This window comes from Puma concolor, chromosome C1 (genome assembly GCF_028749965.1).
Source record: "Puma concolor isolate L17-30 chromosome C1, mPumCon1.1.hap2, whole genome shotgun sequence".
Classification (NCBI taxonomy): domain Eukaryota; kingdom Metazoa; phylum Chordata; class Mammalia; order Carnivora; family Felidae; genus Puma; species Puma concolor.
Window position 1 is genome coordinate 148727351 of NC_141674.1, and position 22905 is coordinate 148750255.

At 39.3% G+C, this 22905-nt stretch overlaps 1 long non-coding RNA gene across 4 annotated transcripts in view; it reads right to left on the reverse strand.

Annotated features, from left to right (window-relative positions):
- LOC147578490 (uncharacterized) overlaps positions 1–22838 on the reverse strand; it is a 56876-nt gene extending 34038 nt beyond the window's left edge. For all 4 annotated transcript variants that reach the window (XR_015255241.1, XR_015255240.1, XR_015255243.1 and 1 more), the window contains exon 1: positions 22512–22838. This is a non-coding gene — a long non-coding RNA (uncharacterized LOC147578490). The remainder of the gene's footprint in view (positions 1–22511) is intronic.
- Positions 22839–22905: the final 67 nt, after the last annotated feature.

Consider the following 22905-nt stretch of genomic DNA (forward strand, 5'->3'; position numbering starts at 1 on the left):
GTGCCACCTGACAGTGCACCCTGCAAATCACAGTTCCTGGGGGATAATAACTTCCGCATTCATGCCGCGGCCCTGCTCTCTTCTTTTAGTCTCATGAGTTAAGTTCCGTGTTGTTCTCAGGTGCAGTGCAAACCAGAGGACAACAGGTCTTGTGTCCTTTCCCCCATTTTCCTTTTTAAATTTCTTCATCTGTTTGTGGCCCAGTGTTTCTTAGTAGCAGAGAATGGTTTTTCAGGCTCTGTTCGTTTTCAGGTGAGATACAGTAGTGAGTTTTTCCCCTACTGTGAACGACAGGTGTATGGAAATCGTGGTTGGAGAGAACCGGAGGCAGCGATCAGAGGCTCATATACCCTGCAGGAAGTAGGAGCAGCGAGCCCTTGGACCGACTCATGTCTTTGGGATCTAAAGCCATTTCAAAAATCAGTCTGTACGAGAATAGTCATCAGCTTTCATTTAGAATTCTAAAGTGAGCTGGGAACTATTACCTGGAGGGAAGAAGTTTGTAAATGTTTTCCATTAGTTTCTTCTGATTATACGTTAGAATTCAAATGTATTTGTTTAAGGCCTAAATCCTATGGAAAGTGTTCACTTGCAAGAGACTCCAGCAAAATGGCTCTTATGTGGTATTATTTATTCAGACCAACAACTTGAGACAAGCGTGCCCTTGGTTTCAGGTTCTTCCCTAACAGCAGTGACTTATTATTTTTTATTTCTAATAGTCAATATCTTCGATTTCCTCAATTTCCTTTTTCTCTTTTCTTCCTGATTGGAGAAGTGAAAATATTAAGAATGATAGGCAATAATGGAGAGTAGGGGGCTTTAGGCTTTGTTCCTGACAAAGAAATTTAGCGAAGAGATTTAGCTGGGAAGATTCATGAGGAATAAACACCTTTGTGGACTGAGGCTTTCCGTGAGCATATTCTGACATAGAGCATCTCCTGCAGACAGAAAACTTATTATTTTCTCTAGTCTGCATTTTGAAGAACTGCGTGAACTGTTAGCAACTAGGTTGCTAAAAGCCTAGAGGTAGAGACTCGAAAGTGAAGATTAGGAGGTGAACAATTTGGTTCCAATTTGTTTACATGGATTACTTGGCTAAGTTGGGTTTTCTTTTTTTTTTTTTTCCTTCCTTCATGCTACTTTATCCTGTCCTTGCTTTCCAATAAGGTAACAGATGAAAAGTGCATTGGCTCTAACTAAAATTCCAGTCTCTGAAAGAGATCTTAGAATAAGAAGGATCTGGCATTTGCTGAGTGAACAAAGAGGACAAAAATTCTATTCGTCAAGAAATTTTGTTTTAAATGAGTTTGTATTTGCTGCTATCAAATGTAAAGATGAAATTTGAATAAGTGTGGCCATCAGAGCAGCTATTACAGGTGGTGAGCTATTAAAATTTATTGTGGGAACTCCCAGGAATATATGTATAGAATATCCTTCATTTGATCGCAACCTAACTTGGTTAACTAATTTTTTTCTATGGAATTTATAAACCAAAGATGATTTTGTGTACTTCATATTTAAATCAACTTTAATGATCAGTGAGATTCCTCTGTCAGATGCTGGAAAGGAAGGAGCTTGGGGACAGAATCCAACTGGGCTGTGCTGAGGGCATATTGAAGAATATGAACTGAATGTGAACTATTAGAGGGAATAAGTAAAATGAAATAACAAATTTTACTTGGAAAGGAAACAATGATTACTACTTTCTACCAAGCCCAGTGTTATTCAATACAACATTTCATTGAGTCTTCACAAAACCCAGCCACTATGATACTATTATTCCCATTTCATGGGAGTGAAATGTAGGTACATTGAAATGTAGGTATGTTGCCCAGTGGTCCTGGCATACACATCCTCTAACAAGAAATCATGCATTCTTTTTCCTAATCCACAAGGCCTTCTATGTAAATGTCCTATGTGAATATCCCTGCAGTGGATAATTCATCTTCTAGCTACCAAAATATAGCGATTGGGTTAAGGTTGCCAGTTTTAGCAAATACAAATATAGGACATCCTGAACATGTCCTAAATATTCTATGGGAAAATTTTTTTTCCATTAAAATTATTTTAAGTGTGGTAACACACATGTAACACAAAATTTACCATACTGAAAATTATTTGTTGTTTATTTGAAATTCAGATTTAACTAATGTGCTATATTTTATCTGGTGACTCTATATGGGGGATCATGAGCATTTACTGAGCGGGAAAAGACTGAAGGAAAAAGCAGGCAAGAAACTGGAACCCAACAATGAGCCTAGAGTCCAATGAACAGCAATGAATCTTCGTAAGGAAAAAAAAGGTGCACCTTACTTACCCCATTTGCACATGCAGCTGTTGGAAAAAGTATGAAGATGGAGACCCCAGAATGTGGGTAAACTTGGAAAAAGTGTACTTGTGGTAAACATCCAATAAACAGTGACAGAATTAAGGTCTGCTATTATCTAGAATGGACTCAGTTTATTACCTAGAATAAGATATACCGTTATATCCCTAATGGCTAATGCTCTGGATACCGACAGCAGTCACTCGTTATATAGGTATGGCACTACTAAGTTAAGAGCACAAACTTTGGAGTGATATTAGCTGCCATGTATTATCTCTGTCACTTTGATTGTGTTACATGATATCTTTGGGCTTCAGTGTCTTTATTTGTGTAATAGAGTTGATATTACTCTAAGAGTTATTTTTACTCCATAAATTGCAGACATGGCTTTTCTTCATCATCATCATCATCATCATCATCATCATCTAGAATGGGAATTGGTAAACATTTTCTGTAAAGCCTCAGATGGTAAATACTTTAGGTTTGATGGGTCATAATATCTCTGTTACAGTTACTCAACTCTGCCCATTGTAGTGAGAAAGCAGCCACAAACAATACACACAAGAATGGCTATGGCTCTGTTCCAATGAAACTTCATTTACAAAAATAAGCATTGGGTCAGATTTGGCCTGTGGGTTATAGTATACCAATTCCTGATTTAAAGCGGGGATCCTCGGTCTCCCAAATCTCATTATCATGGGGAAGGAAGGAAATAGGTGCTTTGGAAACTGGTGGATAAGTGTGAATTTATCTCTGACAGGGCATCAGTTGTGTGTGGTGAATGGCAACTGCACTCTCTCTCTCTGTCTCTCTCTCTCCACACACACACACACACACACACACACACACACACACATACATATGTGTGTATATGAATAATGTGTATATGTATATACATATATATGATCTTATTTTTTAGAGCAGTTTTAGATTCACAGCAAAATTGAAGGGAAGGTACAGAGATTTCCCATACTTTCCATGTACCCACATATGCATAACCTCCTTACCAACATCTCCCATCAGAGTGGCACATGTGTTATAATGATTAACTACCGACTCATAATATCATAACCCAAAATTCATAGTTTACATTAGGGTTCACTCTTGGATTTGTACATTCTTTGAGCTCGAACAAGCATGTATCCATCATTGGACATGTATCCATCATTATGGATACCATACAGAGTATTTTCACTACCCTAGAAAGTCTCTGTGCTCTGCATATTCATCCTGCTCCCCAACCCTCAACCCCTGGAAACTACCGATCTTTTCCTCTCGCTATAGTTTTGCCTTTTTCAGAATGTCATGTAGTTGGAATCACATAGTATATACAGACTTTTCAGATTGGCTTCTTTAGCTTTGTAATATATATTTAATGTTTCTCTATGTCTTTTCATGGCCTGAAAGCTCGGTTATTTTTAGTACTAAATAATAAGCCACTGTTTGGATGTACCACAATTAATTTATCCATTCACCCACTGAGGGACCTTTTGATTGCTTCCAAGTTTCAGCAATTATGAATAAAGCTGCTATAAACATCTGTTCGCAGGTTCTTGTGTGTATGTAAGTTTTCAGCTCCTTTGGGTAAACATGAAGGAGCATGATTGCCAGATCAGTAAGAGTATGTTTAGTTTTTCGAGGAACTGCCAAACTGTCTTCCCTGTGGCTGTACCATTTTGCATTCCCACCAGCAATGAATGAGAATTCCTGTTGCTCCACATCCTTACCAGCATTTGGTGTTGTCAGTGTTCTGGATTTTGGCCACTCTAAAAGGGTCTAGTGGTATCTTATTGTTGCTGTTGTTTTAATGTTTATTTATTTATTAATCCATTTATTTTTGAGAGAGAGATTGGGCAGGGGAGGGGCAGAGAGAGATGAGGGGAGAGAGGATCTGAAGCGGGCTCTCTGCTTATGGCAGAGAAGCTCAAACTCACAAACCACGAGATCATGACCCTGAGCCTAAGCCGGACACTAACCAACTGAGCCACCCAGTTGCCCCTCGTTGTTGTTTTAATTTGCATTTCTCTGATCACATATGGGTGTGAAACATCTTATCAGATGACATATGCTTTTGTTATTTGTATATCTTCTTTGGTGAGGTGTCTGTTAAGGTTTTTGGCCCATTTCTTAATAGAGCTGTTTTGTTATTGTTGAATTTTAAGGTTCTTTGATATTTTGAATAACAGTCCTTTATCAGATATGTCTTTTGCAAGTTATTTATTCCCAGTACACCTTCCTTTTGAGAATTCCTGACCTAGAGGAATAAGGAAGAAACATGTAAGCTCTTTGTCAAAACCCTGAAGGAAAAAGTTGAATTTTATGCACTTTTGTAACAATATCTAACATGTACTGGATGCTTATTGTGTGCTGGCAACTGTGATAAGAGTTTTATGTACATTATCTGATTTAGTACAGCTCAAACTCTAAAAAGAACAAGTAGTATGACTATCCCTACTTTGAACATGGGGAAACTGATATTTGGAAAGATTCGCATGATCACACAGTTAGCCAGAGTTTAATTCATGCAGTCTGACCCCAGTGTCTGGATGCTTGACTCCCATACCATATTACTAGCACCTTGTACTGGGCCTGGTTCAGTACTGTTCGATGATTATTTGTAGAAGGGAATGAATTAATATAGGAAGCTATAGCTCACAGTTCTTCCAGGGAATTTTAAGCATTTTACCCACAAGTTGTTGAACTCATTACCATTACTTTTGAAGGCTGAAGGATTTACCTTCTATAAGTCAAATGTGGAGAGCTGGGCATAGACAGATGAAGGTCTTTTTAACTGGAGGTAGAAATAAATAGTGAAGAAAATAATAGAGTATTATTCCAAATAAGGTGTTTCGTTTACTAGGTTTGATGAGACAGTGTATCTGCTGTAAGCATTTGGACAATTTCACTCTGACTTACAGCAAAATATTAGTAGCTGTGTTGAGTAAAGATCTGTATATGCAGAAAAGCAACAGAAAGGAAAAATGCAGGTTTGCAAGTCCTAGTTTACTTTCTCATGGTTTTGTTTATTTGTTTTGTTTTCTTAAAGAAGAAAATTCTTATAAAGTATGGGAAGGAAACTAAATATTGTATTTCTCTGTGTGCTTTGGAGAGCCGTGGACTTTGCATATTGAAGGTCATTTCTCCCTGGTAACATGAGATTGTGCTGAAATTGCTGTATTGGGACATGCATAAATGTGAGGCAATCAAAAATGTGCAAACCATCCCAAACCCAGTGACTTGTAGGAGTCTAGTGTGTGCTTAGGGGAGCTTTAGGGGTTAGGCTTTGTAGCTTTATCACAGCCTTCTCCAGAAACATCACCACTGGTATTTTAGTTGACTCCTCTCATCCCCATAAGCAGTCAGTGAATTTCACATTACATTGGGTTAAGAACTTTTTCCATTAAAAATTATTTTAATTGTTATAAAATACATGAAACATAAAATTTACCAGTTAATACTTTTTAAGTGTACAGTTCAGTGGCATTAAGAACATTCACAATGTTATACAACTATTACCACCATCCATCTCTGGAACTTTTATGGTCTTGCAAAATTGAAACTGTACTTATTAAACAACTCCCCATTCCTAACACCCCTCAACCCCTAGCAACCCCCATTCTACTTTCTGTTTCTATATGTGTGCTATTCTAGGTACCTTATGTAAGTGGCATTATATAGTAGTTTTCCTTTTGTGTCTGGCTTTATTTAACCTCATGTCCTCAAGGTTCATCCATATCATACCATGTATCAGAATTTCATTCCTTTTTAAGGCTGAATAATAGTCCATTATACATATATAGCACATTTTGCTTATCCATTTATCTGTCAAGGTACATTTAGGTGGCTTCTGTCTTTTGGCTATTGTGAATAATGCTACTGTGAACATGGGTTGGGGTAATGATTCCTCTCTTTTTATTTTTTTGTTTTAGAGAGAGAGAGAGTGAGTGTGAGTGGGGGAGAGGGGAAGAGAGAGAGAGAGAGTCTTAAGCAGATTCCACACTCAGCATGGAGACCAATGTGGATCTCAATTCCATGAATCTGGGATCATGACCTGAGCAAAATCAAGAGTTGGACGCTCAACCAACTAAGCCACCCAGGCACCCCAAGACTACTGATTTCTTAACATTTTTTTTTTCATTTGAGTACAATTGACAATGATACATTAGTTTCAGGTGTACAATATAGTGATTCAGCTTTTCTATATGTTATGCTCACCACAAGTATAGCTACCATCTGTCACCATGCAATACTATTACAACACCATTGACTATATTCCATATGCTGTGGCTTTTATTCCCACGACTTATTCATTCTATAACTGGAAGCCTGTATCTCCCACTCCCCTTCACCCATTTTCCCACCCCACCTTCCCTCTGGCAACCATCATGGACTAATAACTTTTACACAACACTGTGCTAAGCTCTATAGAGAGGAAGCACAGAGGCAGCTCTCTAGGAGTTTCTATTTTAAAGTAACATCAGGGTGCCTTGATGGCTCAGTTGGTTGAGCATCTGACTCTTGATTTCAGATTGGGTCATGATCTCATGGTTCATGGGATTGAGGCCCACATCAGGCTTCATGCTGACAGTGAAGAGACTGCTTAGGATTCTCTCTCTCTCCCTCTCTCTCTGCTCCTACCCTAATTACATGTGCATTCTGTGTGTGTGTGTGTGTGTGTGTGTGTGTGTTAAAAAATTAAAAATTTAAAAAAAAGAATTGCTTTAAAAAATGAAATAAGATAAAGTAAGATCACATTTATCCAGAAAATGTAAAACCCAACTCTTAATTCCTTTATTTGACATTTATTGAGAGCTTACTATGCACTTTTGTGTGCTAAAGAATTTAGCATGGTCCAAAGAGAAGTTCTGGCCTCTGCCTCTGACTTCTGGGAGGCAATATCTGAGCCTTTGGAAAGTTATGCCTAATAAGAGTATCTTTGTTTGCTTGAGGCCTTTGGGTCATACTGGATTTAACAATCTATTCAGTCTAACAGTGTATTTATACTGGGGGCCACCTACATTCATATAAGTTTTAGGATGGGGCTGGCTAGGCTAGTAAGGTCAACAGTGTGGCTTAATGTCAAGAAGTGAGGGCAATCCTGGGGACTTTATACTCTAATTTTATACTTGTCCTAACTTCTTATACCTAGGTGTTGTGTTAGGCACTGAGTGTGTGCTACTAAATACAACACAATTTCCTCAAAGCAAGGGAAGGGAGACGGCATATTTCCAAGTGCTGAGAACAGAGTGTTGGAAGTACTGAGGCATGAAATAGCATGGTGCATTTCAGAAATGGCAAGGAGTTTGGCACAGCTGGTCTTATTTTGCTTTCATATTTTTCTGTCTCAGTGAATGACATATTCATCCATCCAGCTAGTCATACCAGAAACCTAGAAGTCATCCTTGACTTCCCTTTCATTATTTTAACTTCATGAAATATACCATTAATTTTACTTTCTATACCTCTCAAATATCTATTCCCCATCTCCTCCACCATTACTACCACCACCACCCTGGTTTATGATATCGTCAGGCTCCACCTGGACTGCTGCAGTAGCCATCTAACTAGCGTGCAAAACCCACCTCATCTCTGACTATCCATTCTCCACACTGTAGCCAGAGTGATCTTCTGAAAGTACATATTTGATGATGATGTTACTCATTCCTCCCCCACAAAATTTTAATATCTTTTATAGTTTCCCATTGTCATTAGGGAAAGACAAAATCTTTGGTCTGGTTTCAAGGTTGTGTGGGGTCTGGCCCCCAATTCCCCTCACCAACACCTTCCCACATCACACTCACCTCATCCCACTTCACTCAGGAAGCTGATAGGAAGAAGAGATTTGTGGGCACAATACCCATGAAAAAGAGAGAAAGGAAGTTGCTCAGGCCAAGCAAAGATTCACTGATTAGAGGTCAGAAAGGTTATGGAAAAGAGATGAGTAGAGGGATGTAAATGAAGAGGACAAATACAGAAGGTCCCAAAGTCAGCCGAGGACTATCAAAGCAAATGACCCTGTTATTAGGTAAACTGTTAATTATCAGTCATTGAGGAGATCTTCAGTAAACAAAAAAACAACTATCTAGCTGGTTGTAAGATCATAGATCCCCTCCAAAATGCCAACCAAGATGGAAAAACACATGGTAGGGGAACTCTGCACTTACAAAATTTGTTGCCCAGCTCTAGCCATTTAGTGTACTTGACCATCAAGTAACCAAGCTGGTGCTCTCATTCGGCTTCATATTGGACACAAATGCCTATCAGTATTTCAATTATGAGGCTATTTAATTGATGGCTAGGATAACTGGGTATTCATCAATTTTTAATTGAACTAGACCATTAAACTCTTTGAGCTTCTCTTGAGTGTTTCCCCATGTGAGGTCATGTTTTAACATAAGCCATATATCAAATCTTGGCAGCAAGGCATGACCAACCTTGAGCACCTGGCTGGCACAAAGATAGGTTTTAGCAACTGACTTTGGTATGTTAGGCAATAAGGTAAATGTATATAAACCTTGTCTAGGGAGGCTGTATACAGAGTACAGTTTTTGTTGTTGTTGTTGTTGTTGTTGTTGTTGTTCAAATGTAGGCTACTTACTTGCTATATAATTTTAGGTAGCTTTTTTTTTTTTTTCAACGTTTATTTATTTTTGGGACAGAGAGAGACAGAGCATGAACGGGGGAGGGGCAGAGAGAGAGGGAGACACAGAATCGGAAACAGGCTCCAGGCTCTGAGCCATCAGCCCAGAGCCTGACGCGGGGCTCAAACTCCTGGACCGCGAGATCGTGACCTGGCTGAAGTCGGACGCTTAACCGACTGCGCCACCCAGGCGCCCCTTTAGGTAGCTTTTTAATATCCCCAAGATTCAAGAGCTGCAAAATGGGAGTAACAAAGTCTGCTTCAAAAGATAATTGTGGGCAGAAACAAATGAACAAAGAAAAAAAAGAGAGAAACCAAAAAAAAAAAAAAAAGACTCTTAACTATAGAGAACAAACTGATGGTTAACAGAAGGGAAGGTGGGTGGGGAGTGGGTGAAATAGGTGATGGGGATTAAGCAGTGCACTTCTCATGACAAACACTGAGCAATGTATAAAATTGTTGAATCACTATTTGCATGCTTGAAACTGATATAGCACTGTATGTTAACTATATTGGAATTAAGATAAAAAACTTAATAAAATCAAAAAGTAAAGAAAAATTAAAAATAAAAATGAGAAATTGAGATGTAAAAATAAGATAATTTGGGGGAGAAATGAGATAATATTTTTGTAACGTCTTCGGTACAGTGTCTGACACACAGAGTTCCGGAGAAGGCACACTCCGCTTTCTGTACCCATCTTCCTAATATGGCTTCTTCTTTCACCTCCAACCTTTTTCTTCCCCTCAGACATGTATGTCTTTGTCTGATACCTAGCTGTTCATGGCTCCTAAATTCAGCCTTCTATCCAGGCTTCTCATCCTTCAAAGGCTCCAGACCAAAATAGCTTCTTGCTTGTTACCACTCATCAAAGTTCCCATTCCTGAAATTCTGACCTCAGCCGGATGTTAAGAAAAAGTACTTTGATTGGTTGGTTAAATAAGTCGATTATAAAGTGTAAATTAATTAGTATATGTCATTAATACATGTGATTTTGGTCAAGCATATCTTGCGGTGTGTGTTTGTGTGTAGGTGTAGGAATTTCCCCATTGCTTGTGTCCAACCTGAGGCTGTAGAGACGAGGAGAGCAGGCTTTGGAATTAGCCTGCTAATGAATCACATTCCGACTCAGTTTCATATTAGCTATGTGACTTTATGCAAGTTACTGCAGCCTCTTCAACCTACATAGGTCAAATAAAATCGTAGGGTGAAATGAGATGATTCATACAATACACTTTGAAGAGTGCCTGGTGCACGGTAAGCTGCCCAGTAAATGTTAGCTATCATGATAGTTGATCATCAAAGCAGTCATCCCCCCTGTCTCTGTCATTCCACCTCTGCTTTGAATCTCAGAGAAGGTAGGACTCAATGTGATACTTCTTTCTCAAAAGTCTCCTAGTAATGAGAAGAGCATTTCCTTTTGTTTTGTCCGTGACCAGAGACCAAAATTCCAGGAACTCAGCATCTAAGCAGAATGTCATTTCAAGGTTTGTGCTATGGACTGAACTGTATACCCCTGTCCCCCAACTCACATATCAAAGCATTAACCACCAATGTGATGGTATTTGGACATGGGGACTTTGGGGGTAATTAGGTTTAGATGAGGTCATGAGAGTGAAGTCCTCGTGATATTAAGTGCCCTTATAAGAATAGACACCAGAGAGTGCACTCTCTCTTTCTGCCATGTGAGGACATGGCAAGCAGGTGCCATCTGCAACCAGAAGGAGGGCCCTCACCTGGAACCAGGTATGCTGGCACCCTGATCTCAGACTTCCAGCCTCTAGAACAGTAAGAAAATAAATGTCTGTTGTTTAAGCCACCTGGTCTATGGCATTTTGTTACAGCAGCTCAAGCAGACTAATACAGTTTGAGTGATAAGATGATCTTATAACTATCCAAGTATAAAATGTCAGAACCTTTCAGTGACCTGGTAGAAACTTCCTAATAAAGCTAAAACTTTATTCATTGACATGTGATCTCGTTCACTACATTAATTATAGTCACAGTCTAAAACCCCAGATGACTTTTAGATGAATCACAAAATTGTTTCCTGAGCTGGATAAGAACTTAGGAGTCATTGATTTACCTTCTCATGTGGCAGATGAGGTCACTGAGGCCTAGAGTGGTTAAAAGCTTTAGCAGAAGCCACATAGCTGGAGTCAAGTTCTCTCCCTCTGAGACCAGTGTCCTCTCCACACAAGGCCTTGGTGTACATCATCAGTCACAGGGAGGCCCTGGTGAGGCTGTAGAGATGAATGAGTTCAAACCGGAGCTCCTAGGGAGTGCAAAGATTTCCTTTCCTGCTCTTCGTCTGTGGTGTTAAACTTTTATTTGCACTGTACCTCAGAGATGCAAAGAAATCATGGCTTGTTTTCTCTAATGGGTCTAGACTTCCTCCTGAGCCCCCTCCAACCCCCTCAGTGTGAGAGATGGGGGTACAGGGAGTGGTGGGTTTGAGACAGTGGGTGGTGACACCTATGTTTGCCGTCAAACAGTATCACTGTCTCCCCCACTTAGTCTCTTTTAGATCATTTGTCTTACTTGGGTTTGGTCTTTCGGGTTTCTTCCCATTCCTGCTGCTTCTTCTCAAAATGGAGAACACTTGACTCTGTGTGTGCAAGTTTGTGTGCTGTTTTGTGATGCTAAGTCTGGTCCTTCACTGGTGTCTGCTGAGTTGCTCCTGGACCTGCATCACCTTTGGGTGCAAGATCAGGTAATTTGGTCCTATTCCAGGGCTCTGCTAGTCTGTAAATTCTTTCTGTGGCCCCTGTCCCTTCCCTAAAGCACCTGGGAGCTTTGGATCCTCCAGACCAAAGATGGGCATACTATGGCCCTCTGTCCAAAGCCTGTTTTTGTAAATAAAGTTTTACTGAAACATGACCATGATCATTCATTCACACATGGACTGTAGCTGCTTTCATACCACTTTTGAGTAGCTGTGAAGAAGACTGTGTGATTCACAATGTCAAAAATATTACTGCCTGGCTCTTTAGAGAAAAAGTTTGCTGATCACTAGTCTAGACAATGCTGTCCAATAGAACTTTCTGCAATGTTGGATATGTTTTTTATCTGTGCTTTTCAGTGCAGTGGCCAACACCTACACACAGGTATTGAGCACTGGAAATGTGGCTAGTACAACCAAGGAACCATATTTAAATTTGATTTAATTTTGGTAACTTGAAATTTTATTTTAAATAACCCTAGTGTCTAGTGGTTTTCTTTTTATGGCTGAATAATATTCTATTGTATATAGATACACCACATTTTTTTTTTAAGAGAGAGCGTGAGTGGGGGAGAGGGGCAGAAGGAAAGTGAGATAGAATGTTAGGCTGGCTCAGCACAGAGCCTGACACGGGGCTCAATCCCATGACCCTGGGATCATGACCTGAGCTGAAATCAAGAGTCAGACACTCAACTGACTGAGCCACCCAGGCACCCCTATACCACATCTTCTTTACCCACTCATCTACTGATGGACACTGGGCTGCTTCCATAATTTGCCTATTGTAAATAATACTACTAAAAACATACAGGTACATGTATCTCTTTGAATTAGTGTTTTTGTATTAATGTTTTTGTAATTTTCACCCAGTAGTGTGATTACTGAGTCATAGGGGTGTTCTATTTTTCACTTTTTGAGAAACCTCCATATTATTTTCCACAGTGGGTGCACCAGTTTACATTCTCATGAACAGCGCTCAAGAGTTCCTTTTTTTTTTTTAACATTATTGCAACACTTGTGTTTTCTTTTTATTTTCGTCATTCTGACAGGTGATAGGACATCTCTCATTGTGGTTTTGATTTGCATTTCCCTGATGCTGAGTATGTTGAGTATATTTTCACGTGTCTGTTGTCCATCTGTATGTCTTCTTTGGAGGAATGTCTGTCCAAATCTTCTGCCCATTTTTAAATTAGATTATTTATATTTTTAGTGTTGAGTTATATAAGTTCTTTATGTATTTTGGATACTAACCCTTTATCAGATATATCATTTGCAAATATCTTCTCCCATTCAGTAGGTTCTCTTTTAGTTTTGTTAGTTGTTTACTTTACTGTGAAGATGCTTTTTTTGTTGTAGCCCCAATAGTTCATTTTTGCTTTTGTTCCTCTTACCTCAGGAGACATAAGTAGAAAAATGTTGCTACAGTCAATGTCAGAGAAATTACTGCCTGTGCTCTCTTCTAGAATTTTTATGGTTTCACATCTCACATTATGTCTTTTAATCCATTTTGAATTTGTTTTTGTGTACAGTGTAAGAAGGTGGTCCAGTTTCATTCTTTTACATGTAGCTATTCAGTTTTCCCAACACCATTTATTGAAGAGACTGTTTTCTTCCCACTGCATACTCTTTCTTCCTTGTCAAAGATTAACTGACCATATAATCATGGGTTTATTTCTGGGTTCTTTATTCTGTCTCATTGATCTGTGTGTCTATTTTGTGCCTTGCCTATTTTCGAATGAATAAAAAATGGGATTATACCTCATACTTTGATGTTTTAAAATGAACAAAGCTCCTTCCCTACTGGGGGTGAATTTAGAAAAGGCCAGAGGAGATAGAGGCTATAGACCTCTTTCCTTACAGCGGATCGAAAATTATAAAAGAACGTGGAATCCCACTCACATCATGGATTAAAAAAAAACAAAGCTTTAACAAGTTAAATGATGACCCATTGCTGGAAGAGAAGATGTATATAAACCCACATGCCCTGTTTCTGACATTCTAATTTTTCCCCCATTCTTTATTTGATCATAAATACTGCAACTCAGATTAATTTTGGAAATTGTGTATTTGCTTAAAATTTCAATATCTATGACTTCTGGAGGTGTCTTTTATTTTATAATAAAATAATTGGGTTGTGGATATTACTTAAATTTTTATTTGGAATTAACTAGAAGGTTTTCTGAATTATGTTTAACCTAGCATTTTTAAGCTGCAATTGAAGTTAAATTAGGCTTCTTTCTTAGAAAACAAAAGGGTATTGGCAAATAAAGTTTTGGAAGATTTATTTTAAATGAATTAACACATAGCAAAGCATATCATCAGCCATGAAGTATTCTGCATTAATAAGGCATTGCTACTATGATCATTATCAGCAATCCTGGAAAAACTTTGTAATACAGTTTTCTTTCTCACCTTGCCAAGAGTGTGAAATTATTTAAGATTTGGAAATCGCCTAACACTTAGTTACTTAATGAAAATAGCATAGATTTCCCATTTTGGTAAAGTGATAAGAAGGTGCATAACCTCATCAGATGGAGAGTGATAGCTTTGAAAACACAGGAGAAGGGATAAAGGGGGAATCAATGAAATTGTTTTTATAGTAGTAATTATAGATTGCGAAGTGCTGATCTGGTTGCCAGAGATTGTGAATGAGATTATGCATGAGGGCACACTTACTATCAGGGTAGTTCACCCAATGAAAAACAAGTCTTGATAAGCTCCTGGGTATTTTCTTGCTATCAAGGATTACCTGAACACATTTCTTTCAACAATCTCCTGATTCTATGCAAATGAGCAATGTCTATGCAATTCATACAGCCCAAATTTAATGCAAATGTTTCAGTCAAATCAACATTTAAGATAGGTTTATTTATTACTTCCACTCTGCCATCTGTTTGAATATGACAGAGATGGGATCAGGGGACAGAGTAGCTAGTTTAAGCAGGCTGTTTCATTTCTCTGAGCCTTGGTTTTGTCATCTGTAAGATGAAGCAAATAGATGGTCCAGGATCACAGACGATCCCAGGGACCCGGCATGTATCTGTGTGAAGCCTGCCTGCTCTGGCTAAGACACTGGGAATTATTGAGAATTTGGTTAGCCAGAAGGCCTTCCTTAAAGCACTCACATTCAAAATGTTTAAGTTCTTTCCTGTCCTGGTTTGGTGAGCAGGACTCTGGCTGGCTGCCTCTGGAGTGAACGATTGCTAAGGTACAAGAAATCATGTTCCACGAACCCATATCTTTTCTTTTACGAAACTGCTTTTGATGTCCACCTGTGCAAGTTGTTACTGCATTTCAGGTTGAAATGTGCCCCTTTTGCTTGCTCTATGAAAACTAAGATGGGCCCTTTAGATAATTTTCTTATGTCAGGTAGCACAAGCTTAAGCTATGTTGGTGGGTTGTGCTGGAGAAAGATTTCAGGAGAATGAAGTTTACTTCCTGATTCCAGTGAGCTCTCTTGGTGGGCTCCCTCTTGGCAGGCAGCTTCTCCAGTGTCCGGCTTCTGCAGGTGCACAGCTTCTCTAGCATTTGGCTCTTGCAGCATGGGAGTCTCTTTATGCACTTGACGCCTGCACTGCACGCAGCTACTCTAGTGCTACTGCAGTGCCGTGACTTCTTCAGCGCCCACTTTTTTTTTTTTTTTTGCATTGGGAATGATTTCTCAAGCATCTGGATTTGGCACTGGATTCAGCACAATTTCTCCAGTGTCCAGTCTCTGGAGGGTGTGAAGCTTCTCCAGAGGCCAGCTTTTGCAGTGTGGGTGACTTCTTTAGCATCTGTCTACTGTAGTGCATAGAACTTCTCCAGTACCTGGCTTCCACAGTACATCCTGGCCAAGCAGCTTCCCCTGGAAGTCTTTGTGCACATTTGTAGCAGAATACTTCTGGCAAGACACCTCCCTGTAAACAGCTTTTCATGATAGCCTAGAGGGAGGACTTCCAGCAGGTTCCACTAGTTGGGCACCACAGTGACCTCTCCAGCAATCTGTGAGCCACAATCATGCCCTCCAACAAGATCTGGAGCCTTAAGTGGAATGGCTCCTTCTTGGGTGCTCTATCTCAGCCCTAAGGGTAGCACCTGATCCTTAGAGCTGCTCTTTCTATGTTTGTTAGAGTTCTCTTCATTTCTCACTAGCTAACCCCTTGTTACTCTGATATATTCTTAGAGTTAGCCATTCTTTATATGAAATTGTCCCTTGTGTAAATTCCTGTGTGGTTTCTGTCTCATGAATGGACCCAAACTGAACTACCCTGGAGGTCTTGGTAGCTCTCCCATTTATGTTGGTGTCACTCAGATAGGGCATCCCTACCCATTCCAGGTAAGACATCTCTACCTATCTCTACCCAGAAATTAAACATTCCTTACAACAAAAGCTTAAGTCTTTTTCTTTCAGTGAAGACACCAACCTCCTTTAATAGATAAGATCTCTGAGAACAAGAAAAATTATAGTTTCCTTATGATCACAAAACCAGTTAATTATGGAGCTGGGACCAGAACTCCAGTAGCCTGATTCACAATCTGGTGCTCCTTCCTGTCTGCCACAGTGACATTATTCACCAAAAATATTAATTAAGCAACTATTTGCCTATGGCCCTACACATTTAAATTAAAATGTAAAAAACTGATCCAAGATATGCTTCTTAGGTAGAAAGGGTTGGGGGAAGAGTGTGGAATTTAGGGTCAGAGACACATAGGCTATTCACCACTTAGGGAAGTAAGGCAAATGGATGAACATTGTTGTAAAAAGGAAATATCTACTTTACAGGTTTGTTGTGAAGAGGAAACAAGATCACATACATGAAGCACTTGTCATCATCAGACACATTTAGGGAAACCAGAAAACTGAAAAAGCACTTGAATCATGCTGAATCCATTTCATTTCGCACAATTAGTTTTCCCACTTGCACATTTCTTTGATGTATATTTTACTTTATTTTTTTTAAGATTATGAAAGGGCATGATTTTACTTATACCGACACAGTTATATGATTTTACACAAAGATACAAGTAGAGATACTAAACATGTCTTCAAGAAAGAGGGCACTATTTGCTACAGGTATATGTTATAAAGCTTCATTGTCCCCCTCATCCCCCAGCTTTATTGAGGTAAGATTGACAGATGAAAATTGTATATATTCATGGTGTACAACTTGATGTTCTGACATACATATATATTGTGAAAAATGACTATAATCAAACTAATTAATGTATTTATTGCCTCACCAAATCATTTCTGCCTTTTGTTCTCTCTTTTTTGATGTGTGGTGAAAATCCTTCTTAGCAAATTTCAAGTATACAATATAGTATTATTAACTATAGTGGTATTGCTGTACATTTGGTCTTCAGAACTTATTCATTTACCATAATTAAGACTTTGTACCCCTTGGGCACCTGGGTGGCTCACTAGGTTAATCATCAGACTCTTGATTTTGGCTCAGGTCATAATCTCAGTTTCATGAGTTTGGGCCCTGTGTCAGGCTCAGCGCTGGCAACGTGAAGCCTGCTTGGGATTCTCTCTCCCTCTCTCTGCCACTTCCCTGCTCGTGCTGTCTCTGTCTCTCTCAAATACATAATTAAACTTAAAAAAAGAAGACTTTGTACCCCTTGACGAACATCTCCCCATTTCTCTCTCTCCCCAGCCCCTGGCAACCACCATTCTGCTTTCTCTGCATCTGTGAGTCTGACTACTTTAGATTCCACAGATAAAGTGAAACCCTGTCATATTTGTGTTTCCATGCTTGGCTCACTTAGCATAATGTCTTTCCAGTTCATCCATATTGACACAGGTGGCAGGATTTACTTCATTTTTAAGGGTCAATAATATTCCAGTGTATATACTTACCACATTTTTGTCATGCATTTATCTGTCGATAGACACTTAAGCTGTTTCCATATCTTGGCTATTGTGAATAATGTTGCCATGAACATGGGAGTGCAGATATCTCTTCCAGGTCTTGATTTTATATCCTTTGGATATATACCCAGAGTTCCATGTATATTTTAAGAAAAATAGGTTTAAAAAGCTTTTCCAATTTTTCTCCTTTACTTGTGACTATTTCTGCTCTCAAATGATGAGTGTGCATCTAGCAAAGAAAGGTTGAGTGAGTTAGAATGAGTCACAGTCATTGAGAGAGGGGTGAGCTATATGCTGCCTGATTCATTGCTCTGCACACAGAATCAGGGTGTGTAAGTGTAAAGCTAACTGCATTCAGAAAAATGTAGCACAGGAATGACTTTCCTGTCTGTCAGGCACTATGTGTACAGAGATATCTGGGCTGTTCAGTGTCATTGCTACCTGTGTTTGAAGTCTGATTCTCCAAGGCAGAGTTCTGCTTAGGGACAGTACAAACACATAAACATGCCTGGCCTTAGCCCCATGGCTGTCCTGGAATCCCCCTTTTGGAGAATTCTTATTTGACAAAGAGATTCAGATTCCATGAACCACACATCATTTCACATTTCTCTGTCTGCACATTCCACAGTTTATTGTTTTTTGTGAGAGAGATAGAGAGAGAGTGCACACTGCACAAGCAGGGGAGGGACAGAGTGAGAGGGAGAGAGAGAGAGAGAACCTTAAGCGGGAACCTGATGCAGGACTCAATCTCATAACTGTGAGTCGAAATCAAGAATCTAACACTTAACCAACTGAGCCATTCAGGCACCCCTTCCACAATTTTGTAAAAAGGGTATGTTAAAATGGTATTAAGATAGTAATTGTCATCCTTTATAATGGGCTTGTTATAAACAAGGTATTTAATACGTATTTTTTCATTTTATCTTTCCAACACTCCTGTATGGAAATTACTATTATTTCCACTTTACAGGAAATAAGCAAACAAATTAAAGTTTGAAAAGATGATGAGCTTGCCCAACAATACACGGATCCATTTGGCATAAAAAGAATTATCTTTCTAGTACACCATGTTGCCTTGGTAGGTGCCATTTGTTAGTCTACCATTATGAAACAAAACAGCATTCATATACTGTGATAGAATTGTGCTTACTTCTTCCTTCTACTTCCAGAGCCAAGAATATGGCTTTTCTCTGAATGCAATGACTTTCCATTTATCCACACACTGATTATACTCAGGGACAATGCATCATTTGGAATGTTGTTGGTCTATTTTTATAAATCTTGATGTTCTCCTCTCTTCAAGCTTATTAAAGTCATAGTTCTCTTTCCTAGCTAGCTCAACTCAAGTCAAAACTTGCTAAACATTGCAAACACTTTTTTTTTCCATTGCAAACGCTTTGAAAAAGAATTGTGACACTTTTACCAAAATCCCAGTCTCTGCATTTTGTTTCCCAGACTATGTGCCAATTAGTGTGTGAATGAAAGGATTAAGGCAAAGAAGTAGGGGATTCCAATCGGGACGGGACATCTCTCTAGTCCTGTTGGCCTGCCCCCTTCCCTTACCCTAAGAATGGAGAAAGAGCCAGGCTCTGACAAGAAGAGAGGGAAAATGTCCAGTAACAGGGGTTGTTAGGAAGCCACATGTTGTAGCATTTTAAAAGTATTCATTTAAAGGCATGCATTTTAAATTTTTCAAGTAACATTTAGTATTAATAGTGAGCTGTGCCTGTGTCCTATTATTCTAAATGTTGATTTGCAGTGTTGTTACACTTCAAATGAGTTACAGACATAAGAATCAAGCATTACCAGGAAAATAAAGGAATAGATACATTCTCATCAAGTAAATCATAGAATATAGAATTGTGTGAAATGCTGACATTGTGGAAAAAAAAGAACATAAGTCCAAAAACTGCTTATGTCAATTCTTTAGAAATAGAGGCTATTTTTAGTGCTTAACAAAAATCAAGCCTATTTTAAGAAAAACTTGTGGCCCTGAATGAACTAATTTCTCTGTACTGTTTTTTTTTCTGCCACATTTTCCTTTTGCCTAAGGACCAAGTCAGTTTTAAAAATCTCTAATTTTTACACTAGCAGCTTTGCTTATGAAACAAAGCATGTGTAAGCAACATGGAAAACTGAGCCACATGGCCATGTCTCTTAAAGTAAATAAGAGGAGTATTGTGTAAATGTTAATGGGTGAACTTTGAAAAATGAAAGAGCAAACCCTAGGTTTCAGAAATGAAGATCATCAGGTCATGAGCTGATGCGATCATGGCGCAGTGAGGATCAATCTTGGAAGAGACCCTTATGCCAATGTACAGGGGTTTTGCAGGATGCACATACATGGTCTTGACCTGCCAGAGGTGGACTTTGGACCTAAAACCCCGTATTCAGCTGGGACCTTGGAAATTCTGTACCTTCAGTAAAAGATAATATTCTAATGACCACTCTTGAAATGCAAATGAATTTTTGTCAGCAAATGTGGATAGAAGCACAGTTTCTAGTGAGTAACTGAGACAAAGTATGATGTGTCATCGTAAAATGACAATTTATGCTAGCTACATGGTGCTGAGATCCTCAGATAGGAAATTGATATAAACCTGGTCCTAGACTGGGGATACCTACCCTGGGCGTTCCTGGAAGGTGCAAATACAAAACCACTGCTTAGGAACACTTTCATAAACCAGTATATATATTGGACACTCATAGGAAATGGATTCAAAAAGAAAAATTATAAATAAAACCAGGAAAAAATCCCTTATGAGAAACATCAACAGGCACAACAAATGGGAAGATCAGCACCCCTGAGAACTTAGAATTAAAGTCTAAAAGAAGCTATAAAATAGTTCTGTTTAAAATGATCAAGTAGACAAAATGTGGAATAGAAATGTATGGAAACAGGACATAATTTTAAAAGTATAGGCAATTTGACAAAAATGACAGTTGGAATATCTACAAATGAAAAAACCATTATTTGAAAGAGAGATCCCAGAGGATAGTAGTTATCTGTTTCTGTTGCCACAATCACCCTATGGCCTCGGACTTGAGCAACGTACAACAAGCATTTATTGCTCACGTGCCTGGGGTCAGCTGGGGCTGGCTAGGTGGCCCTGTTGTCCTCGGCTGGGTTTGCTCACATTTGAGGCATCAGCTGGCTGTTGGCTGATCCAGGCTGGCCTCAGCTGGGTTCCTGGGGTGACTGGGCTCTGATTTACATGCTTCTAACCCTCCAGCAGACTAGCCTGGGCATGTTCTTAGGACAATGATAGAGGTTCAAGGGCAGGAATAGCTGACACACTGCCTCATTTTCTGGATCAAAAGAGTGGTATGGCTGAACCCAGCACGGGGCAGGACAGGTCACTCCATCTGTGGTGAGAGGGTGTTGTACTGCACAGTCATATGGGAGAGGGTATGAGTACAGGATACATGAGGAATCAAGGGCATTGCTGCAATAGATGGCCATTGAGTGACAAAGCTAGTTTAAACACACCTACCGAGAGAACAAGTGAAGAAGAAAGACCAGAGAAAATTTCTCCGTTTGTAGCAGCGAAGCAAAGAGACAGAATATATGAACAAGTGAAGACATTTGGAGGACAGACTGAGATGGCCCAACACATAGGTAATAGGAGTGCCAGAGAAGACCGGGTATTCAAGGAAGAAATCATGAGGATTTGCTTTCTCATAATTTGGAAGCACAGTGAGTCCTGAGAAGAACTTTTTTTTTTTTAAGTGACATCTAAACATACTTTAGAAAACTTGAGAATATAAAGAGAAAATTTAAAAGACACAAGGAATGGGGTGCCTGGGTGGCTCAGTAGGTTAAGCATTTGACACTTGATTTGGGTTCAGGTCATGATATCACCTGAACTGTTTCATAATTAAAAATTTAAATAATATTGACCAGTATAAAATACTGAGAGAAATACCCACAATCATCACAATAGAAAATGAAATGCAAAGCCAAGGTGAAGTATTCAAAATAATCACTTTAGGAAAGTCATGACATTCCTAAGGAAGGCATTAATATAAATGTGACCATGACCCAAGCTTTTCTACACTTTTAGAAAAAAGTTGACGTCTAACTCAATGTATTTCACTTAGTAGGTTAGAAGAGTGCCCATAGACCATACCATTCTCTGTCACTCTGCTAAACCCAAAGTAAAATCAGTCCGCTTTGAAATTTCATGACATTCTGGGCCTGGAATTCATCACCTCCATGATGCATTAGCATTATTTTCCCATCTGAGCTTTCTTGGGCAGCAGCAGCAATAACCTTGTTTTTTGTTAGAGGTTAGGACTGCACTTCCTTGAGTTCTAAGGAAAATAGCACCCTCTCTCATTTCAGAGTGAGATCTGTCAAATTAAAGAGCTTCTTTCCAATGGAGAGTCTGATTTCCCAATGTACTTCACATTCAAGTGGGGCATTTTCTTTTCTTTTTTTTTTTTTTAACTAAACTCTACACCCAACATGGGGCTTGAACTCCTGACCCTGAGATCAAGAGTTGCATGCTCTGCAGAGTGAACCAGCCACATGCTCTCCCAGATGGGACATTTTCATCTGGTGCTGAGAAACAAACACAGGGCTTTAATCACCAATGCCTCAAATGTGCATAATGGACAAACCATAGGGAGTTAAGAACCTCTCAGCCAAGTGCTTTTTAATTCTCTTTTCAGAAACCACTCAGGAGCAGACAGAACTGGTTATGGGCAGGGTGTTAAATTGGACCAAACTTTTGGGGTAAAATCTTAGGGAAGTGGTAAGCCTGAGATGAATTAAAGTGGAAATTAAAGTGTGTTTGAAGCCCATTTTAAAGGTCAATTTAAATTTTGACAATGAGATGATTTTAAAATCTGTGTCAGTGTTGGGCTATCATTTTAGTGGGACTAATTTCTTCAGCAGCATTCACATAACACCCACCATGGCTTACTATGCACCCCTTTCCCATAATCAGTGAAATCAACAGTGCTTACCACCAGCAGGCAAGATGTTGTAGAGAGATGCTCCTCACATCCCAATCCTACCTCATTTTTAAGACCCACATCACACTTCCTTCTTTTGTTGATGTTGATGTTCCTTCCTTCTCTTCCATTCTCCTTGGACTCTTGTCTTCTTTAAAGGACTCTAACAGGGGCGCCTGGGTGGCTTAGTCAGTTAAGCATCTGACTCTTGATTTCGGGTTAGGTCATGATCTCGTGATGGTTGAGAGTGAGCCCCACGTCAAGCTCTGTGCTGTCAGCACAGAGCCTGCTTAGGATTCTCTCTCTTTCTCTCTCTCTCTCTCTCTCTCTCTCCTTCTCTCCCTCTCCACCACTTGTCCTCTCCCTCCCTCCCTCCCTTCCTCCCTCTCTATCTATCTCAGTAAAT